This window comes from Rhinatrema bivittatum, chromosome 18 (assembly GCF_901001135.1).
Source record: "Rhinatrema bivittatum chromosome 18, aRhiBiv1.1, whole genome shotgun sequence".
Classification (NCBI taxonomy): domain Eukaryota; kingdom Metazoa; phylum Chordata; class Amphibia; order Gymnophiona; family Rhinatrematidae; genus Rhinatrema; species Rhinatrema bivittatum.
In genome coordinates, this window is record NC_042632.1 from 43,083,124 (window position 1) to 43,108,031 (window position 24,908).

The 24,908-nt window shown below is 43.1% G+C and overlaps 1 long non-coding RNA gene across 1 annotated transcript in view; it reads left to right on the forward strand.

The window, feature by feature from the left end:
* The first annotated feature begins 5,742 nt into the window (after positions 1–5,742).
* Positions 5,743–24,908, forward strand: part of LOC115079968 — a 57,896-nt gene continuing 38,730 nt past the window's right edge. The window contains exon 1 of the long non-coding RNA XR_003853469.1: positions 5,743–8,210. This is a non-coding gene — a long non-coding RNA (uncharacterized LOC115079968). The remainder of the gene's footprint in view (positions 8,211–24,908) is intronic.

Below are 24,908 nucleotides of genomic sequence, written 5' to 3' on the forward strand. Positions count from 1 at the left end.
CCTAGCAGAGTAATGATGACAGAAAAAGACCAAATGGACCATCCAGTCTGCCCAGCAACCTTCTTATCGGGCCAATACAGTAAAAGTCGCAGGAGAGCCGGTGAGCGCCTGCTCTCCCAATGAGCGCACAGGCCAGTGTCCTGGGTGCGCGATTCAGTATCGGCCCATATGCAAATTAGAGCCCGCAGTAAAAGGAGGCACTAGGGACACTAGCGCGTCCCTAGTGCCTCCTTTTTGACAGAAGCGAAGGCTTTCAGCGGGTTTGGCAGCCGACACTCAATTTTACCGGCATCTGTTCTCGAACCCACTGACAACCAAGGGTTCTGAAAATGGACGCCGGCTAAATTGAGCATCCGTTTTCCAACCTGCGGGCAGATTTTTAATTTTTTTTTATTTTTGGGGCCTCCGACTTAATATCGCTATGATATTAAGTTGGAGGGCATACAGAAAAGCAGGTTTTTTTCTGCCTTTCTGTACACTTTCCTAGTGCTGGCCGAAATTAACTCCTGCCTTTGGCAGGCATTAATTTCTGAAAGTAAAATGTGCGGCTTCGCTGCACATTTTACTTTCTGTATCATGCGGGAATGATTAATAGGCCCATCAACATGCATTTGCATGTTGTGGGCACTATTAGTTTCAGGGGGGTTGGCCGTGCATTTTCCATGTGCTATTACCCCTTACTGTATAAGGGGTAAAAATAGCATGTGGAAAATGCGTGGCCAAACAGGGCTAACAGTGCGTTCAGCCTGAGTGCACTTTACTGCATCAGCCTGTATGGTAGTAACTGCTGCTCCATGCAGGATACCCCCATAGGGAGTTCTCATGAAGATCAGCTTTCCTAATCTCCAGGTACTTGTATCTTGGATGCCTATGAAATGTCACTTTTTTGTCCCATGCCTCTGACAAATTTCCAATACAAAAATGGCCCACACTTCATATTGTACTAGACAAAGTTAAGAATGTTCACCAAATAGATAAACAAACAAGCAAAAAACAAAACAAAACAGACATTTATCCATCAGAGAGCTGGCATGTAAGCCGGTTAAAAAGTATTTAATAGATTTCATTAAAATAAGTGATTTTACATGCATTACAAAATGATACAAAAATTGAAAAATGACTTCTGAATAGTGAACATTGATGATATGATTATTTAAAAAGCAAATGAAGATGTAAAAACTGGGAGTGCCTAATATGAAGGTCTTTAATAATATGAGGTCACTGAAAACTTTGTAAATTATTGATGGAGGAAATGTGATTGTGGCGCTGCCAACATAACTGTGTAACATCTCTCTTCTTGGCATTTGTCTGGGGCTGGCTATGGTACTGGTGATATCTTTTGAAAAAAGATATATATAGAAAAAGAAATGTAGGCTAAATACAAGAGAGAGTGCACAAACACCACACCAAAACAAACCTCAACTGATGGGAGAAGAGCACTAATGATAGATGTATAAAAAAAAACAATTGAAAAAACCTTTATTAGTTACTAACTTTATTATGTGTTGGTAAAGTCTGTGAACCTGGGTAAATACAATGTTGCTGTTTGCAGAATGAAAGAGAACAATGTTGCTATTTGAAAATTGACACAATTGTTTCTTATCTGGCAACAATGTATACAAGAGTGTAGACCAAACAAGACGCACAACTAATTAGACATCCATGCCAAGGTGCTCAATCACTCAATTATCTCAAGTGCACATAGACACAATTCACAAAACATATTCCAAATGATAACAGATGTTGCTGTACACATTGTATTTCATGGATAGAGCTGGTACTATTAATTGATCTCTATATTTGTGTTTTCAGTGAATGTCAAAAAAATCTTTGTCAAGTTAGTTTGCTCATGATCTGCTATTTCTTGTCTGTATAAGCTCTGTGTGATGCATGTATTTACATTAAACAATTTTGGTATGTACTATTTGGAGCCTGTTGTTTTTAATTAAGCTAGAAACTAATAAAGGTTTTTTCCAATCATTTTTTAATACATCTATCATTAGTGCTCTTCTCCCATCAGTTGGTGTCCTCTCTGCTGTTGGTGCTATTTATTTAATACTTTATAAACACCATAGAGATGCCTGAATGGGGCTCTTATGAGAATCAGCATGGACATTGCTCCAGTTTTCTTATATTTATAATGATGGGAGTGCGTAAGTGGGGGAAAAAAAAGTAGCATCTCCTCAGTAAGAAGATAAAAATCAGAACAAAAAGGATGTTTAACTGTTAGCTATATTGTGTAAAAAATATATTTTTTGGGGGGGGATCTGCCGGGTACATGTGACCTGGGCTGGCCACTGTCGGTGTAAGGATGCTGGGCTTGATGGCGCTTGGTCTAATTCATCATGGCACACCTTATGTTCTTACTGCTTCTTAATGGGAGATACAGAATATTCTTTAAAACAGTGCAGAGAAATCTAAGGATTATATCTTATCCTGGATCATGTTTCATATTGTAAACTATGCTGGATAAAAAGATAGCTTTGAGTGATTCACTGATGGCTGTACTGAAAAGGTTCACAAATGGACTGGAGGGATACTGTTAGACTTTTGTGCATGTTTAAGGTTCATGAACGTTCGGTAAGTACTGCAAAGGAGAATGTGCCCAGACCTAAGGGATCATGGTGGCCTGTTTTGAATCTCAGCATTGCTGCTACCATCCTTGCATTCTAAGGAGTCACGTCCCGATTTTTAGCTAAAAAAAAAGGCTGCACCCTGTAAGCAGTGCTGGGACAAAGGTGGCACAAGCAGGGATCCTGCCCCAGACATAACACTGTAATATGCTCAGTGTTTCTGTGGGCTGTTCCCAGCCCCGGAAGCAGAAGTGGCATCAGCAACTAAAGAACGTGGGAGCCAGACCAGACTATGAAGGAGTTCTGCTGAAAGAGCTAGGAGGAATTCAGCCTGCACCAGAACCCGGAGCTGCCACCAGTAGAAGGGGTGGGCAAGAGACAGAGAGCGATGCCCTAGGTGAAACTTCAGCTATGCCCCCTGCCCCTCCTCTCCAGCCCCAGGACCCTGGTTGTGCTGAAAAAGTGGCAGGCAGCACTTTCACCAGCTTCTGCCACTAGTTTTTATCTTTGTACATCTTATCTATTTATGATTTATTGTACACCGTCTAGATTGACCTACAGATTGACGGTATATAAAAGAAACACATAAATAATAAATACAGGTGAGGTCCTGGGAGCACGGGTAGTGATTAAATATTATTAAAATAGAAGAGTTACTAATTTTATAAAAATGAAAATCCTAGAACTTCATAGAGTAAATTGAGGGGCATAATTCTGAATATCTGCCCTAGGCACTGAAAAGGCGGTCTTCTGTATTGTCCTTAAGTTAAAGCAATAGAAGAAGCTGCCTGGTATCCCTCCAACTCAAACACCAAGGACTGAGTGCTGTTAGTGTGTGCCTTCCAAAATGATGGAACTGGTATAGGGGGAGATGGTGATGAATACCTGGGCCAACAATAAAATGCCTGATCACTACTGGACACACTTCCTGTTATATTCTTGTATGTTGGCATTATTTATATTGAGTTATTCGGGTGCTCCCTCAGATATGCATTTAGCTCTCTCCTGAGTCATTTTTGGTAGGCCAAGAGCTTATCTGTCTAATGCTCAAATCAAGAGGCTGATCCTGTTGAATATACAGAAAGAAAAGTTAACATTAAAAACCAAAATCAAATTTATTGGACTAAATTAATACATTTCTTAACTAGCTTTTGAGAGCTAATACTTTTTCTCAGATCAGAACAGAAATTCTGACCAGAGGATTAGCTTTTGAAACCTTGTCAAGAAATAAGTTAGCCCAAAATGAAGTCACATATGTCACGCAATTCATTGAATAAGGTGTACCCTCATAAGTGGGCCAATGTACACTTCCGCTTAACAGCGTTTTTAACTTTTATGCACTGATGCCAATGTGGCTGCCCATTCAAATTTCAATCACAGGGTAACCTTTTTTTTCCAAAACGCGTGATTAACACTGCCGCTTATTTTTTAAGGCAAAACTTTATAATGCCGTTGTTTCTTAATCCCAAATTTAATGCAATTTTTTTCAAAAGATTTTTTTGAAAAGTTATAACCTCCAACTTGAAATTATATTCTTGGAAATAGGTATTCTTGTAAATAGACAACTTATCTTTTTCCAAAAGAAGAAAAGCTAGAGTCCATAGAGCTCATCTGCTCACTCTGCTAACATGCCCGACTCCGCTGGTGTTTCAAAGTTTTTCTTCTTCAGGGGCTTGAATGCTGAAAGGTGTTGTGATGGACGGAATCCGGAAGTGGACCCTTAGGCCGACTGCCCCACAGGAACAGTCGGGAGGCAGAACTCCCACTGGGCAACTGGAGCTTCACCTGGAAACCCGCGACTCCTCCAGAGGAGCTGTGAGAGCCCGGGTCGCTAGGACTTAGGAGTCTTCGCCCTGGAAGTCCGAGGTCCCCCCAGGAGGAGCCCGTAGGGACCCGGACCGCTGGGACTTAGGCGAGGATGAAGAAACCCAGGAGTGAAGGACGGACCGGAGTCTAGGCAGGCAAGCAAGAATCGGAGTCACGGACCGGGGTCAAGGCAAGCTGAAGACAAGCAGGAAGCGGAGTCACGGACTGGGGTCAAGGCAGGCTGAAGACAAGCAGGAATCGGGGTCACGGACCGGGGTCAAGGCAGGCTGAAGACAAGCAGGAATCGGAGTCACGGACCGGGGTCAAGGCAGGCTGAAGACAAGCAGGAATCGGAGTCACGGACCGGGGTCAAGGCAGGCTGAAGACAAGCTGGAATCGGAGTCAAGGCAAGCAGAAGTTCAATAAACCAGGCAGCAGGCAGAATCACGGTCAGGCAGACGGAATCCAAGGACAGGCAGCAGGAATCAGGAACCGGGTTAGCAGCAAGGCAACTAGTACTTCAAAGAAGGAACCTCGTTGCAAGGCAATTCGAAAAGCCCCGGGTCCCGGTTTAAATCCCTTACCCGGCGTCTGACATCACGGGGGGCGTGTCAGCACATCCGGGTGCTGACAGCAGAAAACCCGCCCGTCGCGCGCAGCGCGCCTGAAGGGGAGGAGTCCCTCGCGACGGCCGGCGGCGTTTCGCACGAGGAGGAACCAGGCCCATGCTGCCCGAACGAGCCCCGAGCCCGCGGACCGCGGACCGCGGCCCAGACCCGGGACCCGGAAGGAAGGTAAGGGCTCGGACGCCCCCGTGGCGGCCGAGACCGCAACAGAAAGGATGGAAGAAAGCATATTAAACACGACATATAGATGTTTATGTCAACAGTCCAAAGGTTAAAGACTTACAACATTGGAGATTAATGCAAAAGAAATGTTAGGCCAATAAAAAAAGTTCAATATGTGTGTGAATATGCATGAGATACATTTGCATACCATAGACTCAGTATATACACATTTATCTCATGCATATTCATCGTGGATATCCTGAAAACCCAACTGGCTGTGGGATCCCCAGGACAGGTTTGGGAAGCCCTGCTCTAAGATGTTTTGTAACAGTGACCCCCCACCCTGTCCTGGGGGCCCACCAGCCAGTCAGGTTTTCAGGATGTCCACAATGAATACACATGAGAGAAAATTTGCATGTTATGGAGGCAGTGCATGCAAATTCTCTCTCATGCATATTCATTGTGGATATCCTGAAAACCTGATTGGCTGGTGGGCCCCAGGACAGGGTTGGGGACCACTGTTTTGTAAGACCTTAGTGCAGGAGTGGCCAACTCCAGTCCTCAAGAGCCACAAACAGGCCAGATTTTCAGGATATCCACAATGATTATGCATGAGATAGATTTGCATACATTGCCCACACCTGCCTTTGTGCTATTGGTGTTCTGACAATTTATTCTATCTATGTTTTATCTCCATTTAGAGTTTCTCTTGCCTGAATAGTGAAGGAGCCGACCTTTTATTTTTTTGTTAGCTTGGCAGATTTATAACTTCTACACTCTCTCTTTTTTTCCCCTAAGCGATCATCAGTTAGTTATTTTCCTCTCTGCTCTCATAGGAGGATCTTCAATTAGCCTCACAGTAGAAGCCTCTGAAGTGCAATTCCTTGATAATGAGTACTATAAATCGTCCCCTATTACCTTTTCAGGCTGAATAAAAGTTGTTTATTAATTATACCTCTTCCTAAAACGTATCCATGCTCAGCCCATTAGGATATCATGACCTTTGGCATGGATCTCTAGGGTGAGGTCTTAATCCACTCGGTAACCTTGAAATCATGCTTGGTTGCATGCTATACACTGTTTGGTTTGCTCATTCAGCCTCTCATGATACCATTTCTTCATCTGGTCCACCTGGGTAAATGCCAGAAGCCATAGATAGCCACCTTTAAACCATTTTAATTGTGTTATATGAAGCTTTCCAATATCATGTAAGTAAAAATCAAATAAAGGAAATAGCATCTTGATTAAATAACTTATGGCTTCTTAGAAATGTAGTGAATTTAACTGGTGTTCCTGGAGAAGCAGCAGCTATTAAGCATGCTATAATAAAACTGAGAGAATGGCAAGACTCTTTGCGGCACTGTTGGGCCATTATGTATCACTTTCATTATAACTTCAAAACCTATGCATATGAGTCTTGTGCAGTGAGCTTATGATAGGAAATGCATACACCTGCTTTGTTTGTCATCCAGCACAATGTTTTGCAAATACAGACATGATGTGCTACTACCCAGAAAAATAATTTGCTTCTAAATCCAACACCCCACCGCCACTTCCACCCCCGCTGCCACGGGTTTCAGTAAGTGGGAAGAGGGCAGCATACGGTTAGTTAAAAGTAACTGAAATGCACAAATTGTCCTGTGTGAAGATGAACTGCCAGCCTGAGGATCTGAGCATTCTGGTATACCATGAGAATGGGTGATGAGATCTCTGGAGATGCAAAGCAAAGCTCCCAGCTCAGGAATTTGCATAAAGCAAGGCACTGTGAAAAACAGATTCCAGCTAGAATACAAGAAATGGTAAGAGTCCTAAGCTTCAGAGCTCTGATAGAAAGAGAAAATATATCCTAGGAATGGTCAGACATACTTCAGAACATTTACACACTTTTAGCCATATGGACTGGGAAGCTGAGTTTCCAAACAGAAAACAATTAGGCAGGAATAGAGCGCTTGTATATGCTTGATTTACATTTTTCTGTGTGGTTTTCAGCTTTTTGGCTGTGATAGGTAGGGTTCCTGCTCTCTGGGAAGCCATAATTGGTAGACTATGGATTTGACCAAGCCAGAATCATTAATAGAAAATGGCAAGTAATGGACATGGCAATGCTTTATAATCTTCAGCCATAGGATCCATCCCAGCAAGGATTAGTGATGGATTGTGATCCCCCAGGAAGTGTGAATGCAGTGGCTGATTGCAAGCAAAGTTTGGTCCTTCGGGAAGGGTGGCTCAATAGCTGACTGAAGGCAGAGTTTATTCTCCTGGCAGGGATGGATCCAGCAGGAGATTGCAGGCAAAATGTGGTTCCCCAGGAGGGGGTGATTCCAGTGGCACATCGGAGGTGGAATTTGGTCATCCAGGAGGGGTGGATCCAGTGGCAGGTTAGAGGCAGAGTTTGGTTCCTCAGGAGGACATGAACAGAGGTGGGGGTTTGGTCCCTGAGGAAGGCATGGGGCCAGCAGTTGAGCAAAAAAAAAAAAAAGGAGGCAAAGCTTCAGTTTCCCCTGGGGAGGGGTTGGACCCAACAGTGGAGTTGGAGGTAAAGCCAGGTAGACAACCAGTAGCCTAAGCTCATATTATCCTAACGGATCCCTCCCATATGGCTTGCAGCATCCACCGGCCCGGTTGCATCCTACACGTGGGTAAAGACTTGGGGGGGCAGGGGAGGAGGCAGCACAGGATCAATGTAGCAGAGCAAAGAGAGCTCAGAAGGGTTTTTCTTCTGTCTTAAATGAATTAGTTCCTCTCCCTGTTTGACTGCAGTGTTAATTTTCTCTAGGGTTAGATATTTCTACTGTTCATGCATTGATTGGCATCTCCTAGGAATTTTCAATTACAACTTTAATAAAACTTGTAAAGGCTGCCGAGCCCGTTTATAGTCTCATCTGTTTGGGTTTTTCTGGGATAAATGGAATGAAATCCCACTCACTAACACTTTCTTCCCTAGGTAGAGGCATCAGGCGCCAAATATCCAAGGATTGATGGAGCCTGCCTAAGGGGAGATTCTGCCAGGCTGGTCCGGACCCAGGCACACCCTCACTGGAAGGTTAGAGCAAGGGGGGTGTTAATACTCCTGATAAATTATGACAGCAGATAAGGACTACTCTGCCCAGTTTCACTCCTGGTGCAATGCCATAGATATCAGTTGATCTCTGGCTTTCCTTCAGTTCTTTGCATGTAGGGATCAGTTGTGCATATCCCAGGCTTTCTTGAATTCTGTTACTGGTTTGATTTTTGTATCTACCAGCTCCATTGGGAGGACATTTCATTCATCCAGTGCTCTTTCTATGAAGAAATGATGATTCGGCTCTGAAATGCTGCCGTGCATGGCTGTGCCCCCAAGCTGACAGGAAACTATTGTGTTGGGGATCAGGCTACCACAGTGACGTGTCAGGCCCCTCCTCCCCCCACCCCGGGTGCTCACCCCTATTCACCCCTCTCAAGGAATGGCCCTGAGTACTTGCACATCTCCATAGTTATCATTCAGTTGTACAGTGCTTTCTTTTTGATAAGGTGTTTGTCAGCATGAACTGGCTGCAGGTTTTATTTTTTGACTGCGTGTGCTTCATATGGTCCATAGATTGTCATTTTTATCTGTTGGGCAGCTATGCACCACAGCATTCATACTGGTCCCAAAAACCATTGATCATTTTCAGGCTGTGACATCTTATTTGATTAGCACAAGCAGGGGGCGATTAAGGATGCCTTGTTCCCTTGGCAGTATCCCAGCTGGAGGTTCCCTTACTCCTATTACCCAATACCCTTACTCTAATCCTATACAGGCCCCCTCTAGCCTTGGACCTGGGTGGTTGTCCCATCTGCCCTGTCCTTAATTCATCACTGAGTGCAAGAATTATTCAAAAAAGATTATATACAAGAAGAAAGAACCTTAGAAGAATCTGTCCATCCTCATCTTTGGATAATTTATGTTGTCCAGTACAAGCAATCAAAACCTGTAAGGAATTCAGTGCAGATAGTGTATTGTTCCATAGGTTGAAATAATTACAAAAGTAATAATCATCTGTAAAAACCAATTACACAATTGAATTCCCTACTTGAAAGGGTTTACAATCTAATTAATTTTAAAGGTAATTATTACTCAATTATATCACCATAAGCTGAGGGAGGCTGGTGACAGAGCCAGGATAATGAGCTCTTAGCTTCTACGGTAGACCAGGGTTTCCCAGCCCTGTCCTGGAGGAGCATCTATCCAGTTGGATTGTCAGGATTGCTACAATGAATATGCATGAGTCAGATTTGCATCTATTGGGTCTCCAATGAATATACATGAGATGGATTTGCAGGCAATTGGGGGCAGTCCACGAAGATTTATCTCTTGCATATTCCTTGTGGATATCCTGAAAATGAGACTGGCTAGTTGTTAGGAAGGACTGACTTGAGAAACCCTGCTTTAGAGGACCCCAAATTCATAAATTTACTAGAGCAAAAACTAAGCTATCGCTAAAATTAGCCAAGAACACTTGGTTTTTCATATCCTTCATTAAACATAAATGCAGCATTTATTTCAAAAAACTAAAAATAAAAAAGGTGTACATGTATCTTGCAGTTGCAATCACTTTTCTTGTCCTTGTCAGCCCTAAGCCTGTAGCTATTCAGAAGGTAGAAGCTCGAAATGATGATCCTTGCTGCCATGTTTCACCAGTGCAGCTGGGAAAAGCACTATTGGACACTGTAACCCTAGGAATTGCAAATTTTCTGCCATGTGTTAATCATATGGGAAAAGCAAAAGTGCCATTAGTTATTGCTGTCATTGTTATAATTCTATTTTTCTAAGAAGTACTACAGAGAAAAGATTTTAGTTTTAATAATTTGGAAGATGAAACAATGCAGACAATGAAACACTAGAATCCAGTAACACACAGTGTAAAAAGATTGTCACATAAACCGTAGGATGAACATCATTGAGCTGTAGGACCAGTCCAACAGATGTCAATAATATGAAATCATTGACTGAATGTCTGGGAGGGGTTAAGAGGAATTTTGCAATTAGTCCCAGAATTTTCCCCATATTGTCTCATATTTATCCAGTTTCTTGCACAGAGAATAAGTGATCTACTCCAGTACTGCACTATCAATCAATTGTTGTTTCCACTGCCCCAACACAAGGTGTGCTTTTCCAAAACGGAATTAGTGTGCCTAGCTGCATGTATACACTATATAAGGGATAATTACACAATTATATGGAGGTCAGTTGAATGGAAATCAATCAATCAAAGCTCCATAATGGTAGAGAAAGCAAAGCAATACCATAGGAAAAATATGTTAAAAAAAAATGTTGGCCTTCTCAACCATTATCAGATGTTGGCACCTTGGAAATGTATCTCTGCCACCTCCCCCTCCCCACCATTTGTTTACTGAGCTGTAATGATATAAACAGACAACTTCATGCCTAGCTAACTCTGAACTATTTAAACTGCCCTTTCTTTACTGGCCTGATGAAGGGAGTCTAAGTAAGTTAGTTTTTGGGTACTTGCCAGGTTCTTATGGCCTGGTTTGGCCACTGTTGGAAACAGGATGCTGGGCTTGATGGACCCTTGGTCTGACCCAGTATAGCATTTTCTTATGTTCTTCTTAAGTCTGGTGAAACCAGGGAAGGCGATGAAATGTTCCAGTCTGAGCCACAACAAAGGGAAAGCAGAGAGGGGTGGGAAGGGAGAGAGAGGGAAGAGGTGTCAATCAGGAGCCATGGAAGGCAGCTCCCTCCATAACCCAGTATGTATGAACTCTTGAGTCTGGCCACTAGATGTCCCCATTGTGTGATGCCTGGGTCACCACCTTCCAGGCTATTTGCCCAAAATGAAATTGTACATTCTTACATATCTTTAACAATTAGAGCACTGAGTTGTAAAATGGGATGCTCTGATCAACTTTGACATTTACCACTTGCTTGAGTAAGCCTCCTGGCATCCCTGTGTCCAGATGTAGGAGCTTTTAACCATACTTCAGTAAAGCGCGAGAAGGTAGCATTTTCCATAGAATGAAAAGCTTAAGGCACGGGGGTCTTTATATGAACCTGAAAGAAGAGAAGCTCAAAGGGAGTGTGAGAAAATAGTTTTTCAAGGCGAAGGATAGTGGATATCATCCAGTGGAGCTTATCAGAGCCACAATAGTGTGCATGGGGTCCTTAGCGATGGGTTGGGGGGAGGGACATCCACAGATGAGGTAAGACCTGCCACAGCCCAGTAGGCAGGTAGAAGAAACAGGCAGATTGGGTGGGCCATATCTCCAGGGCACAATAGTCCTGCCTGTTTTGTTGTAAGCTGCAGTTCTTTAGGTAGGTAGCAGGCCGGTTCTTTGACTCTCAAGGCGTGCAGCTGCATTGTGTACATTACGGTACCAGAATCATTTCCAAGGAAGAACTGGTATGAGCCATGGCAGTGTGAAAATGGAGATGACTTTAAAAGCAAAAAGAAAAAGGAACCCTTTCCAATAATTAGTTACTATGAAACAAATTAGTGACATGGCACACACCAAAGTTCCTTGCCCTGCCAACACAGTTGCCAATATCACCTGGCAAAACTTCTTACCCCAATTCTATGATTTGACAACCAGTTCAACCAAATACTAGATATATATCTTCCATGAATAAGCAAGTTGCAAGAAGCAGTCATTCTTCACTTTCTGGAAATGATTTTAATTGTCTTTAACAATAGAATAATGACACAGTCTCTACATTTACAATATTATCCATTCTATATAAATACAGATTACATCCCCAATGAAACAAAGAACCCTTCAACCTCTCAAATTACTGTTTACATTAAGCCTAATGTAATTGACTAGAATTATCTGTAGCTCATTAACACTCACTGTTATGCATACAGCCCCAGGTTTACTGCATAATAATTACATGGTTTATTTTTGCCTTTCATCTGGTCCATAATGGCTTTATTCAAGGATGAATGCGTTATTCAAAGATAGGTTGACGTCATTGAGGCGACCATTTATCAAGCTTCTCAGTTTTAATTGGGCCTGTTCAGAGTATTTCTGCATAACTTAATTCATCTGTAAAAAAAAAAAAAAAAAAAAGGCACCTTCGGAGATGAATGTAGCTTGCCAACCCTATCTAATATTTCATCTTTAGGCTGAGAGAATTCTCAGCACTGCAACCTTCTCTGTAACTAACAAATTAGCCAAGCTCATCAGCCATGCATTAGTTTAGAAATTGGTGGCTCTGTATGTGAGTGAGGGTTCCTGAAAACTTTATGGAGCAGGATGATATGGGTGGGATTGGCTGAGTCTTCTTGAAAAGCCATATCTGCAAGAACAGAGGTGCCCTTGGTGCAAGCAGGTTCTCTCAGTTTGTCACTACGAAAACTCTTGAATGCAGTTTATTAAATTGTCTGCTAAGTGGCTATAATATGCATTAGAGAAATGCAGTTATGTAGAGGAGTGCACACTGACATAACAGAGAAGCTATTAAGCAAAGTAGGTAGAGAAGAAGCCAAAAATACTCCAGCAGGGCCTAGCCAGTGGAAAATTAGGTGGAGCCTCCAAGTGGAGTAGTGAGGCTGGTGGGGATACCCAGGCCTTCTCTAGCCAAAGAACTGAAGGGACCATCCAGGCAGAGTGGTGGGATCCCGTGCCATGGCTCTCCACTGTTCTGCTTCCTCTTAGTGCCTTCACTCTGAGCATGTTCCAGACTTGCTGGCTGGCTGTCTGGTGGTGGCACTCTCTGAGGCTGATTTTGTGCCTTGAAAAATTGGTATCAGGAAATGCCACCACTGGCCCATGCATTTTGAATACAGTATGCTCACCATGCTGGCACTGAGGAGGTAAAGCACTGGAGATTAATAGCACAGGCTTCCACCATGCAGTTAATTTGAGGGAGGAAGCCAAAGGCCAAATGCTGGGGCAGGCAGATGGATACTGGGGAAGGGGAATAAGACAAGGGGCAGAGAGAGAGGAGAAAGAGGGAATGGACAGATGCTGAGGGAGAGACAGGGCAGATTTTCAGCAAGGGAGCAGGAGGGCTAGGGGCAGATAATGGGGGAAAGGAGAAAGGCAGATCCTGAAGGGGATAGAGAGGAGATGGGTGCTAGGGAAGGAGGAAAGATGCTGAAGTGTGGATGCTGGAGAAGAGAGAAATTGAGGGTTGGTGGGGTCAGAATGGAAAAGGGAGGGGAACCCTCTCCTTTACTCACTTGGAAAAGGTATGTGCACAGCAGTGGTGCTAGGCTAGGCAGAGGATGTGAAAAGAGAGAGGGGGAGATAAAGAGCAGAGAGTTGTGGGGGGAAGAGAGAGAGATTGAGGAGACCATTGTCAAAGGAGGAAGAGCTATGCCAGAGCAATTGCTGCTAATGTAGGTAAGTTGGCGGGGGGAGGGGCATAAGGTTGAAGATTTGCCTAGGACAACCAGTGACTTTTATTAACTCAAAATATCTTTGTTTTGTGCGTTCTCTATGATCAGATTTAAGATTATTACATTCATAGGCAGATGACAAAGAGTGGAGAAGGGTCTGGGTGGCAAGGGGGGAGGGAAGAGACCTTAGAGTTAGTTCCAACAGTCTGAAGGCAGTGAATGTGATAAGGTGGTGATTAAGGCCAGAGATGCTGGGCTGCACAGAGAGGCATAACCAGCAGGAAAAAGGAGGAGATAAATCCCTTGTACCGGTCGCTGGCGAGGCCTCCACCTGGAGTACTGTGCTCGGTTCTGGAGACCTTATCTCAAAAAGAACTGAGACAGGATGGAAGTCATCCAGAGACGGGCAACCAAAATCGTGTGGGGCCTACATCAAAAGCCTTATGAGATGAGACTGAAAGACCTGAATGTGTGAACCCTGGAGGAGAGGAGTGACTTCTCAGAACCTGAAAGGTATTAATGATGCACAAGAATCAAACCTTTTCCAGTGGAAAGAAAGCTTGTAGAACCAGGGGTCAGAATATGAAACTCGAAGGGGATGGGAACAATGTCAGGAGCTACTACTTCACAGAAAAATGTGGTGGATACATGGAATGCCCACCCTTGAAGAGGTGGTGAAGACAACAACGGTGATGGAATTCAAAAGGGCGTGGGATAAACACGGAGAATCCCTAGTGGCTAAAGGATGGAAATGAATAAAAGGGGTAACGTGTTAACTTGGGTTACATGAACAGAGCAGTAGTTACTTACCCTTAACAGAAGGCATGAGGGTAACCTGCTTGCTGGGCAGACTGGATGGACCAGTTGGGGCTTTTTCTGATGACACTTACTATGCTACTATGAACCAAGTGTTGCACACTGCCATGCAGAGAGATCTGGGTTCAGTTCCCGGCCATGAGTCGGCTGGAGCTGGGAATGTTGCAGACCCCCCCCCCCCCCCCCCGGCCGGTGAAGTGGCGGGGAGGGGGAGGGAATCTCTCCAGTTGCTCAATGATGACAGCTAGTGGTCAGACTTGGGGTGCTTGCATACCCAGCCCCAGAGGGGAGCCACAGTCCGTAGCCCCTAGCTGAGGACCATGGCTGAGCTAGGGAAGGTTATAAAATTGGGGAGACACCCTGGGTAGGTGTGAAGGAAGACTCATGCCAACAGATGCTGGTCTTGATTGAGGTAGAAGCCCAGAAGAGCAGGAGGGAATGCCACCTTGAAAATACAATAAACAAAGAAGCTATCAATAAGAAGCTGCTGCTGAGGAAGCTTAATAGGATTGCTGTTTTCATGCTGATGTGGAAACCTTCAGAGAAATAATGTTAAATTGCTGAGTCATGCTACTTGTGTGATGTAATTTAAGTTCTGTTGTGGGAGCTGAATGAGTTAATTCTTCCACACGTTGCACTGCTGACCGTATTCATTTGTCATTTTGCTTTGTTCTAATAAAGACACTTTGGATTAAAAAAAGAAATGCAAAGTGTGTAATGTAATGGTTATAATAAACATTATTTTGTTCTTAATCTTTGGCCTTAACAATAGATGAAATACAATCGCAGACGAGGAAACCTATTTTTTTGCAATAGCAGCAGAAATAAATTACCATTCATAACTAACAAAGCACAAGCCTTGCTGCATTAAGGCCAACGCTATCAAATCCTTTTGCCATGCTTGGAGCTGCTTCATGTCCTTGCCATAGTTCAGTAAAATAAGTTGAAAATAGTGGTGTGCATGGCAGAAGCCTTCGTTTCATTTTGTATTCCCTTTTGGTTGCTATGTTCTTGTTTCATTTCTGTGTTTCAGCACATGCAGAATTGCTTTAGCACATGCTAAACCTATTTACTGCAGGCTAACATACAGAAATGAAACAAACTGAAAATGTGTGTGGGGGGGGGGAGGGGGAGTTGTGTTATTTAGGATAGGAAAAGACCCAAAATTAATCACAAAAAAAAAAAAAGTGATTTCCTTGTCATTCAAAGAGGGTGGGCACATCCCTAGTGGGAAAATACTGTGTAGGTGCCCAATACTGGCAATGTAGGCTTTCATAAATTTTAAATACATTAACGGGTTGTTATATGTCAAATGTGCTTCCTGATTTTGCACCATGAATTCCCTCATAGGAATCCATGCTTTCTGTGAATTCTCAGGTCCCTAGGAGGAATCCTACCTAGGTGTTGCGAACGTGAGCCCGAGCCCCTCTTGCCATGGCACAATGGGTGAAACCTTGTGCTCTGGACCCTAGGGTTTGCGCCATCAGTGGGGGAGTGAATCTTGGCCTGGGTCAGGCAATGACAGAGTCCAAGGAGCTGAGGCTGAAGCGGAACAGGGCTGAGGCTGAAGGACTGAGGGAGGAGCAGGGCTGAGGCTGAAGACCTGGAACATGGTGACCTTTGCCTGAGGCAAGGCTGGGAGTGTCTGAAGAGCCCTTTAATAGGACAGGCGGCAGTGAAATCATCCAAGGGCCCTGCAGGCTTTTCCCGCTCTGGGCTCTTTAGAGGAGACTGTGTTGTGCGCGTGCCTCAGAAGCAGCATTACAGGAGTGGCGTTGACGTTTGGGGTGAGTAAAGCCGCTTGCAGGACCTCCCCGCTTGCAACAAACGTAACAGCAGGGGATCTCGTCTAGGGTCATCCTAGGCCACAAAAATGGTTTTTAGAACGTTTACCATGAATTGTCGGCAGACATATTTGCATGTACTTGGGCCAAGATCTGGCTTGGCATGCCTATTGTCGATACCCTGAAAACCGGGCCTGCTTGTGGGCCTTAAGGACTGGAGTTGAGATCTTCTGATTTAAATCCTTTCTGGGCTGCTTTCTGAGCTAAACTTTACAGGATTGCCCTTCTCCTGCAGCCACCAGCCTAGTATATTTATGCTTTCATCTCATTGGAATGGTCATCTAGAGCCAGATGGGAAAAGATAATGCGCCTTACAATAGGACAGGGTAAAGCAGCTGGGTTTGGAGGCATCAGCCTAATTTGTCTCAGAAAATAGAAAATAATTTTAGAAAATCATAAAATGTCTACAGCAAAACAGATATGCATTGTGAGGGAGTTAATTTCATAATCTTTCATGAAGAAGACTATTTTTCTGGCATAATTTTAAAATTAGGTACAATATAATCTGATGTTAACCAAGTTACAAAGCCAGTAGTGAGATGTCCTCTTGGTGAATGCTGGGAGTTATTGCAATTGGCCCTGGGAACCCACACATGTGACCAATCAGAACAGTCTTCTTTGCATTATTTTGGCTTGGCAGATTCCTCCTCCGCCTCCTTGGGGCCTTCAGCCATGAGCCTTACCTCCCCTCACAACTTGCTTTATTCTGGTCCTTGTAGTAAAGGTCATTGGCCCAGGGCCGTTCGCCAGTGCCCCTAATCGAGCCCATTGTACAAAGAGAGGGACTCCCTCTCCACCAGGGATTGTGAATGCTGCCTCCGCGAGGGGGAGCAGAAGATCTGAGCTGTGTGCCAGTACTCAGAACTGCTGCTAGGCCACTGGGCTGGTGGCGGGTCTGGATTTCTCACTGCTCAATATAGGTCTGTTCCTCGGGGGGGGGGGGGGGGGGCATGTTAAAAAGGTGTGACATCTCCATGGGGCAGCCCTCTCTTTTATGTGCCGCTCAACCCTACCTGTCGAACCTGCCCCCTTAAAGGCACAGGAGCGAGCTTGCGACATTTGAATACCATAGAATCACCATCACCTTGCTCCTGCGCCTTTGAGGGGACTGATCCGATGGGATGTCTACTGGGACTGAGTGGCACTTAAGAGAGAGAGCCACTCCACAGAGGATGCAGTACCACTTTCAGTTACGTGTATTCTGGGAGCCCACAAGGTAAATTCATGGCCTAGGAGTATGCATTAATAAATCCAACCATATCTGACCTCATTGTATTAAGAAAAACAAACATAATCCGTAAGACATTTCATTTTGGAAAGTAAAGTAACCCTTTGCAATTTAGCCAACCTCATAAAAACATTGAGCCTGATAAAAAAAAAACAAAAAAACAAAAAAAACCTTAGTCGGATAAGTCAGATGTATCCAGCTAAGTGGCACCACTGAATATTTGGCTATGGTTAGCGGGCGCCACTTAGCCAGATAAATTACTTATCTGAATAACTGAGGGGCAGGAATGGGTAGATTGGGGAGGAGTTGCCAGATGTTATCTGGCTAACTCCAATATTCAGAGTTAGTTGGATAACTGATCCATCTAACTCTGGTCGGGTCACAAGGCTGCCCTAAAGTTATCCAGAAAAACGAATCCGCCTAACTTTAAGATAGCCAAATAGCAGCGCCACTGAATGTCTTGCTAAGTTAGCCAGATAAAGTGTCCCTGACTAACTTGCCAAGCCATACTGGTGGCTCAGTATGGACCCTGATATTCTTTACCTTGCAAATTATAGTTTTAAATGCATTGCTTCAGTATGTTTTGAGTGGAAAAAAAAGAAACCAAAGAGGAAGATGATACAGCTTCTTTGGTTTGTCCACCCAAAACAGACTGAAGAAACGCATTTAAAACCATCATTTGAAAGGTAAAGAATAATGTTTTTATGAGGCTGGCTAAGTTACGAATGGTTGCTTTACTTTGCAAAGAGGAGCCTTGAGAGGTGAAGTCATAGCTGATGCCCTCTTAAACTGGAAGTAAATCAAAAACAACAAAAGCCAAAAGATTCCTACTCATCTAAGGGCTTTTCCTCCGTCCCCTTTCCATAATATTATGCTTTATGGTTTATTCCAAGCTGTATTCACGCTCCAGAGTATCTGCAGGGCTGGCGTGACTTTTTAACACTTGCTTGTAAAATAAACCAGCGAAGAAGCTGTACCGCAGACTGCCATTTGCTGATGAAGTGCCAAAGTTAGGTTGCTTTTTGAAACAACTTGACAGCAATCTTTTTTTTTTTCTCTCTTGCTGTTTCAGCTCTTCGAAGCCACTGAAATGGAAATCATATTTCAATACATATTTATGGAAAAGGCAGTTTAAACAATTTTAAGGGTTTGCGTTTTTCATGAACTAAATATAGCCTGCCTGGTTTGTACAATAATACTCTGCTAGGAGGGGAGGTAAAAAGAAGCATGGTGATTTGTTTTATAAAAATGAATTTTGGGGTTTTTTGGGTTTTTTTTTGCAAACGTTTCCCCAGTTTTTCTCTCTGCGTGCAAAAGATTTAGCCGGCTTGAATCCTCTTAACAGAGTGGAGAGACTCCTCGTGGCCCCTTAGTGAAACAGAGTTGGCTTTAAGCACACTTTTATGGAGGAAGCAGTAATCTCTGACTATGGCTTCCTCAAGCTCTGGAAGCAGGCCTGGACCTGTACTGTCACCTGCAACAAGAGCAGCGCAGATGACGGAAACCTTCCAGGTGCCCATAGGCCATACCTAGGCAGCTAGGGGAAAAGCCTTTTGCAGGGAGCTAGCTGCCGATTTCCATGGTAATCTGGAGCAGTCTGCTGCAAATGCATTTTTCATTAACACTGGATCATGCCATTCCTGTTGTATGTCTTATCTATATGGATATTGAAGTAGTTTGATGATTCTTTTTGCCTTATGTTATCCTGGTACTGCAGTTCTGCTGGCCCTAGTGTTAGATGAATAAATTGTAGTTTTCATGAATGCCACCTGACACAAAAACTGCTCTGGGCGTAGCCTGCTTAGCATTTCCCAAAGAAAGCAACCCATGATTATTTCATCTAGAAACCAAATGACAGCTGGTATTATTTTCAGAATTCCACACCAATGCCATATATTGTGCCAGTTTATAACACTCCAAGCCCTTTGGATAGAGGAACTGGGAATGATACAAGGAGAAGATCCATGGTGCTGTAGATTGTACAGTCCTAAAACAGCCAATGAGATAAAACCTAAACACAATTTAAAATCATCACAGATGATGCTATACACAAAGGGCCTGATTTACTAAGGCTTTTCTCCCATTCTGGGTCTACGAGAAAAATGCTGTTCATGAGGTCCCAAATTTGTCATTTTGGTTGGAGCTAGGAGAGCTGAAGGTGCAGTGATGGTGAGAGCACCTGATCCCATTGGGTAAGAGATCTAACTGCTTCTGAGACATTGCCTGGCTGCCCTTAATCTGGTGGTAATGGAGATGGTCATTATGGGTTATCGTGCGATTTTATTTTGATAGTTGTTAGGGATAAAAACACAGGAAGATGGGTATGCACTGCTGTACTTTGCTGAAGTTGTCATCCTGTGCATGTGGTAGACTTGAGATGAGTTAAACAACACGAAACTGGTTCAGTATTAGAGCTAAGGAACAATTCTTCTTTTGGTTGAATGTTAGTTTTCAGGGCTTTTCAGAATGTGTATTTCACATTGTGAGAGTTGCAACATGCTCGAGTACAACAGCCGAAACATTTCTTCTCTTTATACTTCTCTTTCTCCTTAGTGGATCTTCCGTGACTTTCCCATACATGAGTAGTGCTATTTATTATCTGTACCGTAGGACATATTTTTGGATGTGCCACATCTAGCGGATTTATGTATGCATTTTAATTCTGTATTAACATCATAGCAAAGACATGCAACCCTGCATTATCAATCCTGTTTTCTTATTGGTATTCCAGTTGTTGCAATGTAAATGTACTGTTAAAAGCATTGCATGTAATTTAATGGTGACAAATCAGTGTACACTGTGCTAAGAATAAATAAGGAATTTGCTCTGAGGTGTAGTAATCTGACTTAGGAATGGGCTCTGAAAAGCCATGAGATAATATCAATTTTCCTCCTGGCAAGTACTCCTAGATACCATCATGGTACCAGAGAGGATTATATGAAATGCACAGAGAGCCTCATGGTTCCAGAGAGAAGTGAAAATGAAATGAACAAAGAATGGTCTTCTTGACTGGCATGTCCCTGATCCCCATTATGAAGATCGGTGCCACCATGTTAGAAACCTCAAGGTCCTTCTAGTTTGCCCCACTCCATTACTGCTGCAGTCCTGGGGACTCCTGTTGATTTTTTGCTTTTTCCTCTCCCCTTCATGTTGACCTTAGTCAAATAGCAGTTGGCTTATGTTAGAGCAGAAAATAGGTGCTCCCTCCAAGGAGTGGCTAGCTGTATGCACAATTTTTTTTCATGTGAGCAACAATTTTTTTAAACCAACAATTTTTGATTTCTGGATATAGCACAAAAAATCCTTTATGAGTGATCATGTGAAACCTGTGAGCAATGCTTCAAAATGTATGAGCAATTGCTCACATGCTCAGCTTAGAGGGAACTATGGTGCCAGCTCTGTGGATGCTTGCCCATTCCCGATATTGAACATATTTAGTCACTTTGTCCAGAAAGGGGTAATTTGTGTGGAGTTTAACACCCCAATAATTTTGAAAAGTTGGCTCCCATGGAGCAGGGCACAACTCTTTTCTGTTTAAATCATGTGGGCCACGCAGCTAGGTAGAATACAAGGAGAGGAAGAAGGAAGAAACAGAAGCCAGATCTGGCATCAGACTGTTCTATAATATCTTCAATAAATAACATTAACCTGATTCATTCCCACATTCAGCACCTTTGACAGATATATAAAGGTCTAAAAATATACATGAGTAATATCAGGGTGGCTTTGACTCCCAATACCTCTTAAAATTCTCAGAACGACTCTGGTAGCAACTGACCCGACCAGTATGGCATACTGAAAAGATCCAGGAATACCACCACTGCCAGTTTTTGACTTCGGATAAATGATTTTCCCTTCTTTGTACAGAATCTTTGGTTTGTTTGTTTTTTTACTTCAGATTCTTTTCAATAGTCCATTTTTTCTTATTTTACACTCAGAAGAATAGTTGGCACAGACTACCCTTCTTTTTCCACCTTATCAGAATGCACAAACTTACATTTTCTGCTCTTTCCATGCCCTCCCAGTACCTTGTTGACTCTTTATTCACATGTAGATCTAGATAGTAAGTTACTTTTCTTGCTAAATAGATCCTCGTCCATGTCTCTTTCTTTATAAAAGAGCTGTTGATGAAGACTTCTACAAGAGGTTTATGAAGTCCAGGCATGCAGTATCGCCTGGTGTTCATCATTCAGGTTTCTCGTTATGTTTTGAAAAGCAAGACATCATGTCATGACCTTCCCTTGTAGAAGCAGTGCTGAATTGCTTTCCTCTTATTATGTTGCTTGCTAGCAAAGTAAATAATACCTGATACCAAGGTGATTTTAAATTAATGGCACAGCGTGAATGCAGTGAGAACACTAATAATGATGTTTATTTTGTGATAAGAAAAGCATTGCATTTACAGTGTGTGAAAATATGGCACCCAGCATTTTAGGCAAGAGAAACATAAAATTCTATGATTGAAATGGTAACCCATCAAAGAAATCTTTCGGGGATACCATGGCTAATCCACTGTGATCAATGTATATTGGAATTTAGTGGAATATAAGAACATATAAATAAAGATAAGCTGTAGAATGTTGCCCTTTGTAATTTATAGCTGATCATTCCGGGAAAGAAAGAAAATGGAACACCATTGTATCAAAACACAAGGGACTGAACAATGTATTGAATGAGAATAATGGATTAGAGGTGGATAAGGAACAGAATTGCTTAGTCAATAAAGTGATTACGGGCAAGACTAGTTACTAGCAAGATCCACTGCTAAAAATACATCAAAAATACTGTTGATGGGCACTTCTGAGAAAGAAATGTTAATAATGGTCAGGACAGGCATGGAATCTAATGATTCTGAGTTTTTAGTTGCTTTACTTTAAATAATTTAAAAATGAATGTGATGGGCTTTTCCGCCTGGTGAGGGTAAATGTACACAACTGAGCTTTAAATTGTGCCAGTTTCCACTTTTATTTAAACATTTTGATATAAAAGACCCTACATAGCTTCAAGCTGAAATGTTCATGGAAATGATTTGGGAGCTCTCAGCCTTCTCGGATTGGTATTCACTATTAATGATCTCTGGTCTTCCCCAGGCCAGGTAAATTAAGTTTTCTGAGCTCCACTCCTAGTCTCCTTTAGTCCTTTCAGCAGCTTCATCTCCTAGCAGTGCAGGCAGTAGCTCTCCATGTTCTGCTGGCGTATCTTTTAAGCTGTTCAATAGCTTTCAAACGGGGATCCTGCCTAGGGTTTTGACTGGTGCTCAGTGTTACAACCATATAGATAGAAACAGAGAAATGACAGCAGAAACGGACCAATGGTCCATCAATCTTCCCATGGTAGTATCTGCCAATGCATGTGTTATGGTTAACTCAATGAGCTAGCAAATACTGTAGCAGATATACCCAGAAGTTGTGATGTCAGAACAGGGGGACGCCCCTGAGGTTCACGCCAACATGGAGTTAAAGATGAGGGCGGCGTGCGTGCGCCCTAGAGGTACCTTGAAGGAGAATGGCAGGAGGCAGCACCAAAGCCGGTCCGGGGACACCAGAGAGAATGGCAAGCAGATGCCGCGGCGGCCATCAGTCCAAGGTGAGCGGTAGGAGCAGAGAGTAAAGAGAGGTAGGCGGGGCGAAGCAGTCTAAGACCAGACGCAACAGCATGCAGGTTACCCCCATATATTAGTTTTGCTTGATGTGCTTTGCTTATGGACTTGGCCATAGAAGCAGTCCAGTGCTTTTTCCTTAATGTCTGAGCATCAATATTCCAGACTATAAAAAAAAGTCATGGCTTGTGTTGGTTGTCCCTGAATCCAAATTTCTCTTTCCTTTCAGCCCCCACCCCTCTCCTTCGTAGAGAGCAATGTTGCAGTTGCATCAAAAGCATCAAGACTTATTGGTTAAGGGTAGTAACTGCTGCACTGTTGGTTACCCCCATGCTCGTCAGTTCTGTAGGCCATAAAAGTCGGGGCCCTCGATAGTTGCTGTCTAAATCCGATTCCCCTTTTCCTTGCCATTGAAGCAGAGAGTAATGTTGGAATTGCATCAAAAGTATCAAGGTTTATTTGGTTAAGGGTAGTAACCGCCACACCAGCAAATTACTCCCATGCATGCTTTCTTCAGTTCCTTTAGGACATGGCCATAGAAGCAGTCCTGTGTTTTTTCCCTTATGTCCACGTAACAGTATCCCAGATCATGGAAGCTGGGGCCCTTGGTTGTCATCTGAATCAAATTCCTTTTATCCCTCTGCCGTTTAAGTGGGACACAATGTTGCAGTGGCATTAAAAGCATCAAAGCATAATGGTTAAGGTTAGTAATCTCCATGCCTTCTGCTAAGGGAGTAACCTCTGTAAGAACATAAGAACATAAGAAAATGCCATACTGGGTCAGACCAAGGGTCCATCAAGCCCAGCATCCTGTTTCCAACAGTGGCCAATCCAGGCCATAAGAACCTGGCAAGTACCCAAAAACTAAGTCTATTCCATGTAACCATTGCTAATGGCAGTGGCTATTCTCTAAGTGAACTTAATAGCAGGTAATGGACTTCTCCTCCAAGAACTTATCCAATCCTTTTTTAAACACAGCTATACTAACTGCACGAACCACATTCTCTGGCAACAAATTCCAGAGTTTAATTGTGCATTGAGTAAAAAAGAACTTTCTCCGATTAGTTTTAAATGTGCCCCATGCTAACTTCATGGAGTGTCCCCTAGTCCTTCTACTATCCGAAAGAGTAAATAACCGATTCACATCTACCCGTTCTAGACCTCTCATGATTTTAAACACCTCTATCATATCCCCCCTCAGTCGTCTCTTCTCCAAGCTGAAAAGTCCTAACCTCTTTAGTCTTTCCTCATAGGGGAGTTGTTCCATTCCCCTTATCATTTTGGTAGCCCTTCTCTGTACCTTCTCCATCGCAATTATATCTTTTTTGAGATGCGGCGACCAGAATTGTACACAGTATTCAAGGTGCGGTCTCACCATGGAGTGATACAGAGGCATTATGACATTTTCCGTTTTATTCATCATTCCTTTTCTAATAATTCCCAACATTCTGTTTGCTTTTTTGACTGCCGCAGCACACTGAACCGACGATTTCAATGTGTTATCCACTATGACACCTAGATCTCTTTCTTGGGTTGTAGCACCTAATATGGAACCCAACATCGTGTAATTATAGCATGGGTTATTTTTCCCTATATGCATCACCTTGCACTTATCCACATTAAATTTCATCTGCCATTTGGATGCCCAATTTTCCAGTCTCACAAGGTCTTCCTGCAATTTATCACAATCTGCTTGTGATTTAACTACTCTGCACAATTTTGTGTCATCTGCAAATTTGATTATCTCACTCGTCGTATTTCTTTCCAGATCATTTATAAATATATTGAACAGTAAGGGTCCCAACACAGAACCCTGAGGTACTCCACTGTCCACTCCCTTCCACTGAGAAAATTGCCCATTTAATCCTACTCTCTGTTTCCTGTCTTTTAGCCAGTTTGCAATCCACGAAAGGACATCGCCACCTATCCCATG